At 33.7% G+C, this 15,228-nt stretch overlaps 1 pseudogene; it reads left to right on the forward strand.

The window, feature by feature from the left end:
- The window catches only part of LOC149570395 (receptor-like protein kinase THESEUS 1 pseudogene), an 87,343-nt pseudogene that overhangs the window by 50,718 nt on the left and 21,397 nt on the right, over positions 1-15,228 (forward strand).

The following is a 15,228-nucleotide window of genomic DNA, read 5'->3' on the forward strand; positions in this document are numbered from 1 at the left end:
ATTTCCATGCCCTCCAAATTTGGTGGTTGTAACATTTATACCAATTTCTTTTGTGGGATACACACTCTTTAAATACTCTAGGCAATTCCTAAGTGTGGATGTTTCAATTCCTTAGTGTCAAAACTTGAATATATTTCATGCTTATCATTTCCTCTAGCAATTCTTACGTAAAACATAATTAAAATAATTGTTCCCTTTGACAGCGTCAAAGAGTGTATATATACAATATTTTTGAAGTTGTTTTGTGCTAAATGAACCTTTTGTGATCAAGTCTTTAAATATCTTGGTTGGTACAACTACAGATTTCTTACTAGCTTTGTACTAGTACCCAAGATTAACATTGATGACATTAGTAGAATTCCAAGTTTTGCTCCTGTATTCCTATTAATTGTACTTGATTGTCGAATATGTTAAAGAAGAAACAAATGCCAGTTAATTTATAGACTGTAACTGACCTGAATTGCTTGATGTATTTTTTAAATGTTGAGATGCATATACTAAGAATTTTTTATTGCTGCAGGCCAAGCCACAGCTGACAGACAGGTCAAAGCTTCCAACTATTGTGGATCCTGTGATTAAAGAGTTACTAAACTTGAAATATCTTCAGTAAGTAAGTTGCATGCAAAATATTTCTTTTGAAGGGAATTGACATTATTTTTAAAAATACATTAAGTTTATACAATTTTACTCATGTTTTGGTGGATTAAAACTTAATGTTCTTCCACATTTCTTGCCCATTTTATTGCATATCTGAAATAAGACATAAGCTTGCCATTTTCCAATAGCTAAATGTCTTTAACTATGATTGGAATTTGGCATAGAATGTATTTTTTAGGTTAGATTGTCAGCTAGTTTTGGTTGATCGCCATTTGAAAATTAGAGGTGCTAATCCTTCATTGAAGATAAAATTTATAGTGCACTACTTATCATCACACTTACCCAAAAAAGTTGAGCCAAACATTTGATTATCTAGATTGAAAGTCATTGTCCACTTCATAATCTTAGCAAGAAGAACACCATAAGTTCTTGTGAACCAAGTATTTATGATGAAGCAAGAAGGAAAGAAAAATGAAAAAATGTGTTGAGTCGAGAGATAGACATTGGAAAGAAAGCCATTGATTATAAAAAGTATTAAGATCAAATTTAAAAATAATGTTTTAATTGACAAGCACAAAGAAAGATTAGTAGCTAAAGAGCAACAAATTTTCCTTGTACATCCGTGTACTATCTCCATGATTCCATGTTTGGTCCTTAGCCTCTTTGCAATAACCACATGATCGATGATTTCCAAATAGTGCCAACATACTATGTGGAAAGGCCCTTTCTAGATCATATTTCAATGCAACAATTTATCAAATGATGGTGCTTTGAGGGGACAATGATCATCTTCAACTGTGTGACTTTGGCTCATTGCTTCAAATTTGTTAGAGGATATAGAAACTTACTGACTATAAAAAATAGGTATGTTCTTAGAAAAAAAACCCATACTCATTGTAAATAGCAGGTATGGACTTAATGCATATTTCATGAGTTGTGGTTCATAAAAACCCATACTCATCAGCTTGAATTGTTTCTTTAATACCTAATGCATTGAGGTGATGCTTACAATTTAAATTCATAACAACCATTTCTCATCAACTTAAATTGTTTGTTTAGTACCCATTGCATTGACATGACACTTACAAGGTTGAAGTATTGCAACTTTCTAGAAGGTCTGCCTACTCAATTCCATGATGATCCAACTTTCCTTGATCATTGGGAGAATGATGCAGGGGCATCAAGGTCAAGGTTGAAGGCATGAGAAGACATTAAGGTCTCAAGATAACCAACATGACCATGTTAGAATAGTTGATGTAATAAGACCCTGTGAAGGTCCTTTTTGATATGTTTGTAATCATTTTAGTTACATTTGAAAACATTAATTAACAAAAACCATATGTGCAGATATAAACATTAATCACAACATGTCCAATTTATTTGTAGGTATATTTTCCTGTGAAGAAAGACCATGCCTAACAATATGAATCTAGAAGAAAATAATGAGATAATGGCTACATTGTGGGCTCAATTATGAAGAAAACCTGATAAATGTTATTGTCCTTGCAAAAAGTGTAAGGGTTTAAAGAATCAAAGAATTCTAATCACAAAAGCCTAGAGTCATTGTAGGTAATATGGTCATGTTGAAGGGGGCCATGATTTTTGTCCATTGCCGAATGTGGATTTCCTACTAGAGGAACATGGAGGTGTGAATATCCAAGTTGAGGATAATGCTCCCATGGAAGAAGATGATAATGTGCCAGAGTACATGATTGAAGAAGATGGTATTGGGGCAAGTGATGAAGAGGCTCACAATGATGGTACTAGAGAATCTGATAATAATGATGAAGATGGTCTTGATATATCTTTACTTGAGAAGGCACATGAGCCCTTATAACCAGGCTCCCAAACAACTCTACTATCTATAGTGTTGTTGGTGAACTTAAAGGTTATGAATAGCATATCCAATGTAGCAATGTCATGTATGCTAAGGTATCTCATTTTTCTCATCTTCAAAGTTAGCATACAATTACTATTCATTATATTAACAATGTATATTTGTTGTTGTAGGTTGATTAGTGAGTTTTTGTTACCACCATCAAACATTTTGCCTCGTTCGTACCGAGAATTATCTAACATTATGGATCAGATTGGAATGAAGTCTCAAACAATACATGCATGTCCCAATGATCACATTCTATATCATAAACAACATGAATTTGCAACAGAATGTCCTGATTGTCATGTTAGTAGATATCGATAAGATCAAATAACAAAAAAAGTGCCTCACAAGGTTCTTCGGTACATTCCCATTATTCCACGTTTGGAACGGTTATTTAGGTGTGTTAGCTTGACACAATTTATGGATTACCATGCATGCAATAGAAGTCAGGATGACATTATGTGAATGCCTGCCAATGGTTCTACATTTAAAGAGATAGAAGAAACATGGTCACACTTTAATGAAGAACCTTGTAATATGAAACTTTCATTGGTGGCGGATGGTGTCAATCCATATGGAGATATGAGATCTGTTTACTCAGTATGGCCTATTTTTTTTATTAACAATAACATTCCTCCTTGGATTTCCATAAAGAGGGAGCACATAATGTTTTCAATGATTGTGCCAGGTATTTTTTTTTATAGTTATCTAAATTAATTTATAAATAGTGCATGAAAATGGTTATAATAATTACATAACGTTTATGTTCATTCAATTGCTAGGTAAATACCAAGTTAAAGATATGAACGTGTATATTGAGCCCCTAATTGACAAGTTGTTGAAGTTATGGAATGACATCACTATGTATGACATCTCTAGATCGATAGGACATTGACAATTTCAATTCCATGCAATACTTGTATGGACAATACATGATGCCCCTAGGCTAACTCATTTTTGCAATATGTTATATTGTTAAGATCACATATTTTTGGTTTGTTATAGTGCTTACACATTACTATCAAATGCTTAAGTTGCACATGATAATTGTACATGATCCAATTATACATGATCTTTTAGGTCTTTAGACAAAGGAAAAATTTGCATGTCCAGTTTGTGGTCCGAAGATGAAATGTCATCATTCGAGAAGTATAGGAAAGAAGGTGTTTGATGAGTTTAGACACTTTCTCCACAATAATCATAGGTGTCGAATTGCTGAAAAAAATCTTATCAATGGGAAAGAAGAGACATCATCAAGGCCACGAAGAATGACACCTCATTTATGGAAGTTGGAATACGATTGACTAAATCGTCGAGGTAATGTCCAATTTGTCGTCCAAAGTTTACAATTTGTATTTCGATATTGTCTTATATTTACTAATGCTATAACTGATGCTCGTGAAGGTTGTCAAGGCATCAATGACCAACTTCCTAGAGGAATGAAAAGTTATACTACTCAATTTAGTAGGTTACCATACTACAAGGATCTCCCAATCGTGCATTTGTTTGATGCTATGCATATTGGAAAGAATGTAACAGAGACACTATGGAAAATGTTGGATGGAAGGCGTGATAGAGAATAAATTGCTAAAATTTGTAGTAACATTCATGAATCTAATCATGCACTAAAAGTTTTCATTGAATCAAATAGGAATGGAGATCGCATAAATACAAGTGCCCTTCTTTGGTTATTAACGGAGCAACAAAGTGATGCATTAAAAGACGTCATAAAAAAAACAAAATTTCCAATAGGATTTGCTGCAAATATAAGCACTCTTCTATCAAAGAAAGGTGATTTTGGGCCAGGGTTGAAGACACATGATTGGCATACCTTCTTCAAGGTAAGTCCTGTTTTCTATTTACAATATATTTGTAAGATTGAATGTAGTACTAGTTGCATTATTTAATAATATATTGAAATGATCATTTTTTAATAATTGCTGTTTGTCCTACCTCTATCCCTTCCACAACAGTATTAAACAAGTTATATATGATCTTGGAAAATACATGAGTTTAGAAGAGTGTTTTTTCTTAGATTTGTAGCTTTTTATTTGAAATCTATTGTTTAATTTTATTTGAAATCTCCTCTATGTGTTTTTGCATGTTGAGTCTCATTTAGGTGGTTATCATCTAAAGAAATTGATAAAAAATATATAAAATATTGGAAGAGAAAAATTCCACAGCTTATGTGTGAAATGCAAAAGTGTTTACCTCCAACATTTTTCAATGCTCAAGAACACTACCTCATACATCAAGTTGAGGAGATTGAATTGTGTGGACTTATACAAGCTAGATGAATGTGGATGGTTGAGAGGCATTTGAAATTTATGAAGGGCTTGGTTCGACAAAGAGCATGTCTTGAGGGTTCTATGATAGAGGGATATATGATATACTAGACCATGGTGTATATCAGTGAATATCTTCCAAAGTTTGCAGCAAGTATCCATCTAGATCGCATTTGGGATCCCAACTGTAATGACAAATTCAAAGGGGAGTACCTGATTGGTAAAGGTAGATTGAGGAGGGTCAGAGGTAATTATAAGTTTTTTTTTGTAATTTAACAATTCTTATCCATCATCAACATATATAAGTTGTTTCTAACTAGTGTAATTGTCTTGTTTATAGTTGGTCATGAGTGGGATGCACTACACTTGTATATTGCAAACAATCTTGATTGGATGACAGTGTGGATTGAACAGTCTCAAGAAAATGGTCACTCATTAACATGGGATGGTGTTGCATCGTTGGTTAAAGAAGCTCATTGTAATGGAGATCCCAATGTTATGCCAATGGTACTTGATCTAATAAATAGCTTAAGAGGGTATGCATGAGATTACTAATCATGAGACATAAGTTTAATATCAACTCACAGATCAATGAGAAGATTCTTGACATGTTTGAATAATTGCAGGTCAAACAACACAAAGCTATGTACTGCCATGGCTATAGATTCTATACAAAAAAGTTAGATGAAACGAAGAAAATGTGTGATTTCGAGATAAGTGCTATCTTCGCGGTCACCAATATTTCATCTAGAACTGGCATATGTCCTCAACAATCTGAAAATCGATACTATGGCATTTTGGATGATATACTTGAGTGTGACTTTAATTCATTCAAAATAGTTTTATTTGTCATGAAATGGTTTAGGTTATGACTGAATCGAAATGATCTTGATAAGATTGTTATTGAACACGATAGTGGATTTACTATGATTAATACAAGGTCATTTGAGCCAGTCAGAGATGAGCCCTATGTTCTTCCAAGTCAATGCGAGCAAGTGTTTTACTTTGGTGTTCCAGAAAAACTAGGTTGGTCATTTGTTGTTAGACATGACCCAAGAGGAAGGCCGGTAAAGTATAATGTGATCAAAGAAGAAGATATTGAAGAAGCGCAAGAGGAAGTAAATGATTATCAGGAACAATAGTTACCTAGTGATGAAGAAGAAGAAGATGGTGATGATTTTGGTCATGCTAACAATAATGGTGATAATGATGATGATGATGCTGATGATGATCATGATCATGGTGATGAAGATGGTGATGATCATGGCGATGATGGTCATGATGATGATAGTGATCAAGAGGATGATGATGGTGATGAAGATGGTGGTGGTGATGATGACGATCAAAGTGATGACTATGATGATGGTGATGATGATGATGATGATGATGATGATGATGACATGGATGATGATCATGATGATCAATGAAATCTTTAGGTACGATCAATGTCAACTATGATGGGGTCTTTTATGACCAAATATTTCTTTCCAAACCATATGTGCACATATAAACATTAATTAGAACATGCCAAATATTGTTTTAGATATAAACATTAGTTACACTAAATTTTTAACTTAAGACAAATTATTTACATATACAATCTACTTTATTATTAATATTTTATTTGGTAAGTGTATTACTTTAATTTCGTTGCTGATTTCTAAGACTTACTAATTTTTTTCATAGGGCGATATGGATGCACCATGTCAAACACCTTTAGTAGAGGTAAACATTAATTATTGTAAATTTTAATGTTAATATAGAAACAAATGTCCTATTATTATGTTCTTTTCTTTATGGCTTTGGAGTTATTTTGATGAAAGTATACGAATATTTGATGTCACAACTGATAGGAAAAAGCTACAATGATCGCTGATCAAATGCAATCTGAAATACAGGCATCATATCTACATGACATTGGCCTTAGTACTGACCCTGTATTCATCACCCAAAAAATTACACAAAGATACACTGATGAGCTTGTTGAAATTATCATCAAGGGTGATAGAAGTGAGGAGAAAGAGGCACTGAGAATAGAATTGGACCGTAGAATTCAATCTTTGAAAGTAAGCAGTAATTCGACTAAAGCAGTAATAGAAGTTCAATAGATATCAATATTTTATAGTATCTTATGGATCATGATCTCTGATTTTATGTGTTCTTGTATAGACATATGTGCCGGTTGCGACATCACATGCTGAACATGGTCAGGGTTGTTTCACAGTACCTTCGTGTAAGTAACACTTTGTTTGTTTTGATCAACATTATAACACGTACCTTTTTTTTTGTAAACGTTTCTCGCTAGTATCCAATTTGATCTTTATCCATTGAAAATGTCTTTGCTAACAAAATTCTATTCTTTAGCTCATGATGAAGTGCGGACTCCTCCTTCGGTTGGCGGTCCACTATTGTCTACTGCATTGTCAGCAACAAGGACCATGCAAACATTATCGTCTATGCTCAGTAGAACTGGTAAAACCTTGTTTTTCTATATTTTGTAATGTGCTATATTTTGTAATGTCTTTCTACAAGTTGATGAACAACAAAGTAGCACATTAGTGCTTAAATGATGTCTACAGAAGCTTGCATACACGTAAACACATGCATACACACACCACGCATACATACATACATACATACATACATACATACATACATATATAGCCACACATAGAGAGACATGAACATAGGTATGGAGGTAGACCAATAGAGAGCAGTACTAAAATTGTCATTTAATTGTTACGATGTTTCAGTTGATAGAGCAATAGAGAGCAGTACTACTGAAGCTGATCCATTTCTTGGAGCAGTTCGTGTGATTAGTACTAGTTTGTACGAAGGGACATTGTTGCTGAATAAGAAAATTATGTTTCCATTAAGAGAACGAAACCTTCTAGGTGCTTTAAAATTGATATTTTTTAAAGTGTAAATTTAGTTTACTTTTACATTACTCATTTTGGACTGATAAATCCTTTATGTTTTTGTAGGTAATAATGCTTTCTTTGAACATCTTTTTCATATGACATTGAGACTATTTGGACCCACCATACGTAAAAGGTACGTAGTTTCATATCATTTCTACATAATTTTTATTTTCTTCTATTTATTGTAATATATTAAAGTTATTGATCTAGAAATCTATTTTCTTTTAAAAAGGTGGAATTTAAAAGCTGGGGAATTAAAAAATCAGCTGATTGCATCCATTGACGAGAAATTTGGGAAATTTTTTTTTGACACTGGCCTACTTTTGAAAAGAGAAGCAAAGCATATAAAGACTACGAGGGATCAATATAGAAGGGGTCTTAAGGATAACCCAAAGTACGACCGTCCTCCTATGATTCCACCAATGGAGTGGAATGAAATAATAGAAGATGCAAAGGAGAAAATGCTATGTGAAGATAGAGATAATGAAGTAGCACAGGGCAAAAAGAGGTATGTCATTATAGTATTAAGTACATTGTAATCATGCACTAATTATTCATATTTGTAAATATATAATCTAAGATGTTTGAAATTGTTCATAGATTGTAGGACACATCCATGGCTACAAAAGCAAGAATAGAAAAGGTTGGCCAACACAAACTTGGCTCTAGTGGCTATATGAATCTGTAGTCTCGACTTGTAAGTAGATCAATGAATTTTTTTTTTTTTTTTTTTAATATAATGTTGCAAATAGTTTTGTTTAATGAAACCATACATGGAAAACTGAAGTTATCAAGCAAAAACCACTGGGCACAGATTTCAATGTGGAGGTCACAGATGAAGATAGAAAAATTGCCTTGAAGGAAGGCTATAAAGTTGTGGTTGCACGCCTAGGTGAAGAATTTGTAAGCCTTGCCCAAGAATCTAGTGCACCAAATGATATCTCATAGGCAAATTGGTCAGATGAAAAGTAAATGAAATTAAATAGTTGAGAAGATTCTTTTTTGGTATTAGTTTTAAACGTAAATTGACTACATAACAATGTGCATAACATTTTACTGTAGCCTTCATATCCTACCACAGAACCTGCTCCTGACAAAGGCCATGATGTGCATTATAGTGGTGGAGGTATTAATTTTCTATTGGAAATTAATTATGCAATTATGAATACAATTTAACATCTTCAATTGGAATTTGACGTGTATCCTTTTTTTGAATATTTCAGAGCATGTTGAACATCGTGCTGAAGGACTGAACCATGTTCCAAGTGTTGAACATGTTGACGTGGTGGCAGATCAAAATGTTAATGTACATGATGTGGCATTGTCAGGTAAGAAAAATGCATTTTATGTTGTACTTGTACTTAATTACAAAGTTGTAACAGTTAGAAAAAGAAAAAGAGTATGCCAATTTATCGCATTCACTTGTTCTTGCAACAGAGCCCCCTTTAGTGCAGCAACCTCCTGCTCCTCCAAAGAGAAGGAGCCATCATAATTTGACATTACACATGCTAGAAGAGTAGGAGAATGAAGCAGATATGGATGTCCCTATGAGTGCTTTTCTTAAGAGAGCTCAGAAAAACAAAAAAAAGAAATGATGTTTTAAAAATCTTCTTTGATAAACCTTGTTGGATAATGAAAGAACTTTGTTTTAAGTAATTATGTATGAATGATGCGTATTAATACAGATTTTTATTTTATGTTAATGAATATTGTTATGTGTTAATGAAGTTTTGATCAGCATTGTGTATTAATGATTTTTATATCATATTAATGAATGTTATGTGATTGTATTGATTGAATGTTATAGTTCATAAATGGATGAATTAATGAATGAAGTATGTAATTAGATGATAATGGGTACTTTAGATTGATGTTAGGGGGAGGGGGGTGAGGCCAGATGAGCTTCCACCTTCACGTGGTTGGCCTTGTTAAGTAGAGAATATTATAGTATTCTTGAAACCAAGTGAAGCTCAAATTTTTTAAGTCTTCAAACACACATCCCAATTCTCTTTAACAAGATTGAAGTTTTTTCGCTTGTAATAGTCTCACTGCAGTCATCTTTTGGTTCCTTGAACATATAGTTCTTGCTTAGTTTAAATCCCAATTATTAGATATTTGTCCACATTGGAGTTAGTTTGGCATATAAACCTGCATATTTTATTATATATATATATTTAGTCAACTGAAAGCAATGTAGAAAGCATTAAAATAGTTGATGTCTAACAAAAGAAGACAAGATGCATATACTATTTAGCATGGAAATCCTTGTAGGTGAATTGTGTGTGTATGTACACATACACACACATATATATGTATGTATGTATATAACTTCAAACAAATGTGTAGACTCAATTAGCAAGAGACACCAACCTCAAATCCTGCAATGCAGAAGGAACTGACCTTTGAAATGCAAAGTGTTTATAATGTAGGTAGATTTGCCTTAGATCTCCTTTGAGGTCTTCAACAAATTTGCCTTGTACTTATGAATAATCCACCAAGATTTGAAATATTTTTTTTCAATAAATGCTCTAAACTTGGAATATACCTTCATAAAAATTTTGCCTTAGATTTACTCATCATATTCAAAACAAGCCTTCACATGTCTGTTCACTTAGGTCTGATATAGGTCTTCCACAAATTTGGCTTATAATTATGCTCTTGAATCTCTTAAAATCTTCTTTGTATTCAAATGATATTTAATGAATTTATTGATACAAATTTCCTCATACTTGAATCCAAATATCATTGTCATTGTCAAACATAACACAAACATAAAATCATTTTGGTTATTTGCTTGTTATACAAGTTAGTCTTATCTTTTTGGTTTTCACAAGTCATGCACTTATGCATCTTTGGGATATCCAAAAGCTATTAGAGATGTTTGGATGGTTCATGTCCTTATTTTTTTTGTGTTTTTTGTAGGGTTTTTGCCATGAAGTCTAAGGACAGACATGTTGGATGTTTGTGATAGACATGTCCACCTATAAGAAAAGTATCAAATGTAGAAAAAATGCAAAGAAAAGCTTGGAAGGGTTTTAGGTGTCTTTGGAAGGGTTAGTGAAGTTATAAAACCTTTGAAAAGGCTAGTGAAATATATTAAAGGCATATATGATTGTAAGTTGTCGAAGTTGACACTTTGTGTCAACTAGACAACAAATTTCAGTTTATAACTAACTGGTAATAGTCAGATAGTTAGACAGCAGTGGTTGTTTACTGTTGTTTGGTTATTTAGAAGGGATTTTTTGAGTGTTTGGGGGAGAAGTAGAGTTGGGGTGGTGAGACAAGGCATTGTGAAAAAATTATAATCAATAAAATAATCTTGTTCTCTGCAATTCAGTTTCTGTCCCATGGAACAGTGAGTTCCTATGATGTATCAAATGCATTTTGACTAATATTTAATGTGAGAACATTTTATTATTATTTTTATCTTGTCCATGCATTCTTTTAATTTTCATTGCGGGTTGAGTAAGGAATAATAAACTGGTGCATTCAAACCAGTGACTGGTTAGGCATAGTCAACTATACTTATTCTAAAGTTTCCAATGTAGATTCTCTCCTACCACTTGTAGTCACTATTATTGGTGGGAGACAATGAGGTTGTGATAATTTATTTGTACTATATTAACCAAATGTAGGAGAGTGGGAAAACTTCGTGCAAGTGCAGTGTTGGATGGTAATTGCTGATGGAGGTTTAGCCTGGATTAGACACCAGTCAAATGGATAGTGGATCATTTCATGTTTGAAGATGTTTGGGGGGTGAATCCTTCATGTTTGGGGGGTGTCTCTGTTACCAAAAATGAGACAGTAGAGCACTGCTAGTGTTATGGTGGGCAAAATATGTGTTTCATTGTGATAGACTATTTCTAAGTCATCTTGCTATTGTCAAGAAGTCTTTTTTTTCCTTGAGACCATGAACAAAATTATCTACCATTTTTGCTAATGATAAACTTTTGACTTGAACAATGATAAATTTTATTAGTAATCATTATAGTGGAACAACTTTTGACTTGTTCAAAAATTTTAGTCAAAGGTGTTGGAATTGATGGTGAACCCCAAGCTCCTAAAAATCACTTGCAACCAAAATGCATGTTACATCTGTGTTTGAGAGAGAATATGATCCAAAAAGCATGCCTACTTTGGTGATTTGGCTATTATTGCAGTACTACAAAGTGTCTTATAGTGTTTCTCATTTTCTTAAATAATAGGCAATTAGTTCATGATTTCATCATATCTTATAGTCGAACAACTCCAAGAATCTTGGGTAAATTGCTTGCTATAAGACATTCTTGTATAGGACACTCAATAATGTGGGCTAAGTGGTGGGCACAAAGAGGAAAAAGAAAGGATCTATACAAGTGCACGGTGCAGTAGAATTCAAAAATGAAATTATCTTAGTTTCATTCTGATTCTCCTCTGTTACCCTCACATACATACACAACTCACTTGAATTCTTCAATGCTCTTAAACTTATACACATCCCTTATCAGCAGATCTGGTCATAATTCTCCTAAAATTTACAAATATTCCTAGAAATACAAGCTACCTAAGACTCAGGAATTAGATATAAATGAGTTGAGACCAGCATTTATAATTCTTGAATAGGATTGAAAATAATTTTGATTTTGTAAGATGATTTGATATGTAGCAGCAGAAATCATCCTTGTTTACTTCTGATTTATAGGACCAGTGCCTTATCCATTGGGCAAGAAATTGACTATTGGCGGGAGATTTAATTAAAATAACTTGTATAAGAATTAATTGAATGCAATCACCCATCTACATTCTTATGCAATATCCCTTTTATGAACTCATAAACCCTACTGATTTACTGAAGCATTTATATAATTGCTTGAACTAAAAGCAAAAATAAAATCAGCATATAACCCATCCAGACTGCATTTAGCCAAATAAACCTTATTTAAATGACTTCAAAGTAAACAAACCCATAAACTAGAGACAGAATATGATGATCCACATATATAGTGTAAATACCCCTTTGTATTATCCTTTTCATATGACTAATACAATAACCAATAGAAAATCAATTGAATGCCCATAATAGATTGCCATTTCTGTCATTTCAATTTGCTTATCAGAAAGTATAATGGAAGAAAACTCAAAACCTCTACATACTATTGGACCGACTAAATATGTACTCTTCTTGAAAGAAAAAAAAAATTGCACTGGTCTCAGACCATCACACTACCTTGAAAACTCATTTATATAGCATGAGTTGCAACAAGCAAAGGGCAATTGTGATCTGACAAGTGTCCAAGGAACAAAGCATCATACAAAAGACAAAAACAATCACAACAGAATGTCAGGCATATCAAATATTCCTTCAGGTAGGCCCATTCCAGTTTTTGTTGTGAATCATTAACTTTTGATTTGTCTCTCATTATTCCAGCTCCTTAGAATACGTGGCTACCAAGTTGGCCAAAGAAGGATGATCTTGTGATACCTCCAAATCAGTTTTCTCTTGCAAGTTCTCACTGCTTTCATCCTAAGTAGGCATTTTTACCTTTTCCCCTTCTTTTTTCAGTTTTGGTGCAGAGGTGTCAATAACCTGCACCTCGCCTTCTAGTTTCTCATCATCATTTGAACTTTCCTCCTCTAACTGCTTGTCCAACAGAAGATCTGCCATCCAAGTGTCAAATTGTATATCATTCGACTAGCTGAACTGTAGGATATCATTTTGATTTTTTAAACTATAACCAGCCTCCTTTTCAAAACCAAAAAATTCTTGCTTCAACGAATCAAAAAATAATTGGACTTTAACCAATTCCTTTGTCATGGTGGCCCACCAGGCATGCCCCTTTTCATTAATAACTTTATTTATCCTTGTGCAGAAAAGGTCATCCAATTCTTTACTGCACTCTTCCTTATTTTTCAATTTCTTCTTTCTATCCAAGGCACAAGGAAATAGATCAAATTTTTGATTCTTGTACTTATTCAAATAAGAAACAATTTTCAGTTGTAGAGCAACTCTCCTGTTATCAAAATCTGACAGGTCATTAGCAATATCATACAATTTTTCAACATGATCATGGGAAGACTTTATAACTGAATAACATAGAAGGGTGATTTCCTTTTCCCTTCTTCCCTATTTATTAACAATAGGCTTCAGGGTATCATCATGAGTTTTCAATTCCTCTCATATATCTATTACTTTTACCAACTGATCAAAGAATAAGGGCCACTCAATTTTGTCTGCTAAATACATTACAACCTTTCTAAGCTTATCCTCATACTGCATATTTAACTCTACATGTAAGGCCCATAGTTTTCTCTTCTCTTCTTCAAATTCCTCGACTGTATAATATTCAAGCCTTTGAGGCATGTCTGGTATCTCTACAAGGGGGGTGGATTTAAAAGGTTCCACTGGAGGACGGGGGTATGTTATTCTTGGCCTTGTGGATTTTCCCATTGCCTTGTTTTCAAGTTCAATTCTCCTTTTTACCTCCCTATTATAGGCCTCAAGAAGTGTTTCATATTTATTCTGTAACTTAGACATAACTTGTTCCTCCTTCTTAGCAGTGGCCAACACAAACTAAGAAGAATCCACATTCCAATATGCTGCCTGTACATGTGAAGTGTCAGCAACCCTTCTTACAAGTATATTTCCCATCAACCTAGACTCATCTGATTGTGATGGTGTGGCTCTAAATCCCTTTCTTAATGACCAACTGACCAATGCAGCTTGATCTTCAATGAATGAAGTACCTTGGAAGTCTCTTCTATTTGGGTCTTGCAACTCCAATCTACTTGAAATAGAATTGAAAATTAATGCATCTGCAATATCCCAATTGGGCAATAATAAAATGTTAGATGCCTTTATTATTTTCCTCCCCTCCTCAGGGGTTATATTCTGCAATTCCTTCATCATTTCTTCTTTAATTTGGTTTTGCATGGAAGTTTCGTCCATTTCTGGATGCTCTGTTTTCATCTTTTTACATTTCTCCTCGAAAATGTTCATGTTTGTCCTCCATGCAAACTGTTGAAAAGCCCTTGATTTCACAAAACTATCATCAGTCAAAAATTGATGACTTGCCTACTCTAATACAGGGTCCAACTCTCTTGCTCTATAATCAGCTATTGTTAGATCCAAACTTGGGAGAGGAAGTTCTGGAGGGTTACCCTCATCTAATTCTGCCTGAGTAATAAAAATATCTCCTTGTGATCCCATTTGTTCAACCTGTTCACCAGTGAGCTGCTCTTCTCCAATCCTCAAAGGGGACTGGGTGGGTGAATATTCCTCATCTTGAGGCCTTTCTTTTGTCATTACCTTTTGCCTCTTAGGACTAGGCTCTTCAAGTCTCTCCTCTTGGGCTATACTAGTAGATCCTATTATTTGTTTGCCCTTGTCTATAGGAACCCTTTTATTCTAAATTATAGTATATCTGAGCCTCTTTTGTATAATTATTTTATCAATTCTCACATTTGGAGTGAAAGCCAACCTCCTCATGACCTCTCTGGCCTTATCAGGATATGAATCAATAATTTTTTTTTTCTTTTCATTCATGACCTCCATTATTTCAGGGAA

Source organism: Cupressus sempervirens, chromosome 3 (assembly GCF_028749045.1).
Source record: "Cupressus sempervirens isolate cs-2001-9-10 chromosome 3, ASM2874904v1, whole genome shotgun sequence".
NCBI lineage: Eukaryota > Viridiplantae > Streptophyta > Pinopsida > Cupressales > Cupressaceae > Cupressus > Cupressus sempervirens.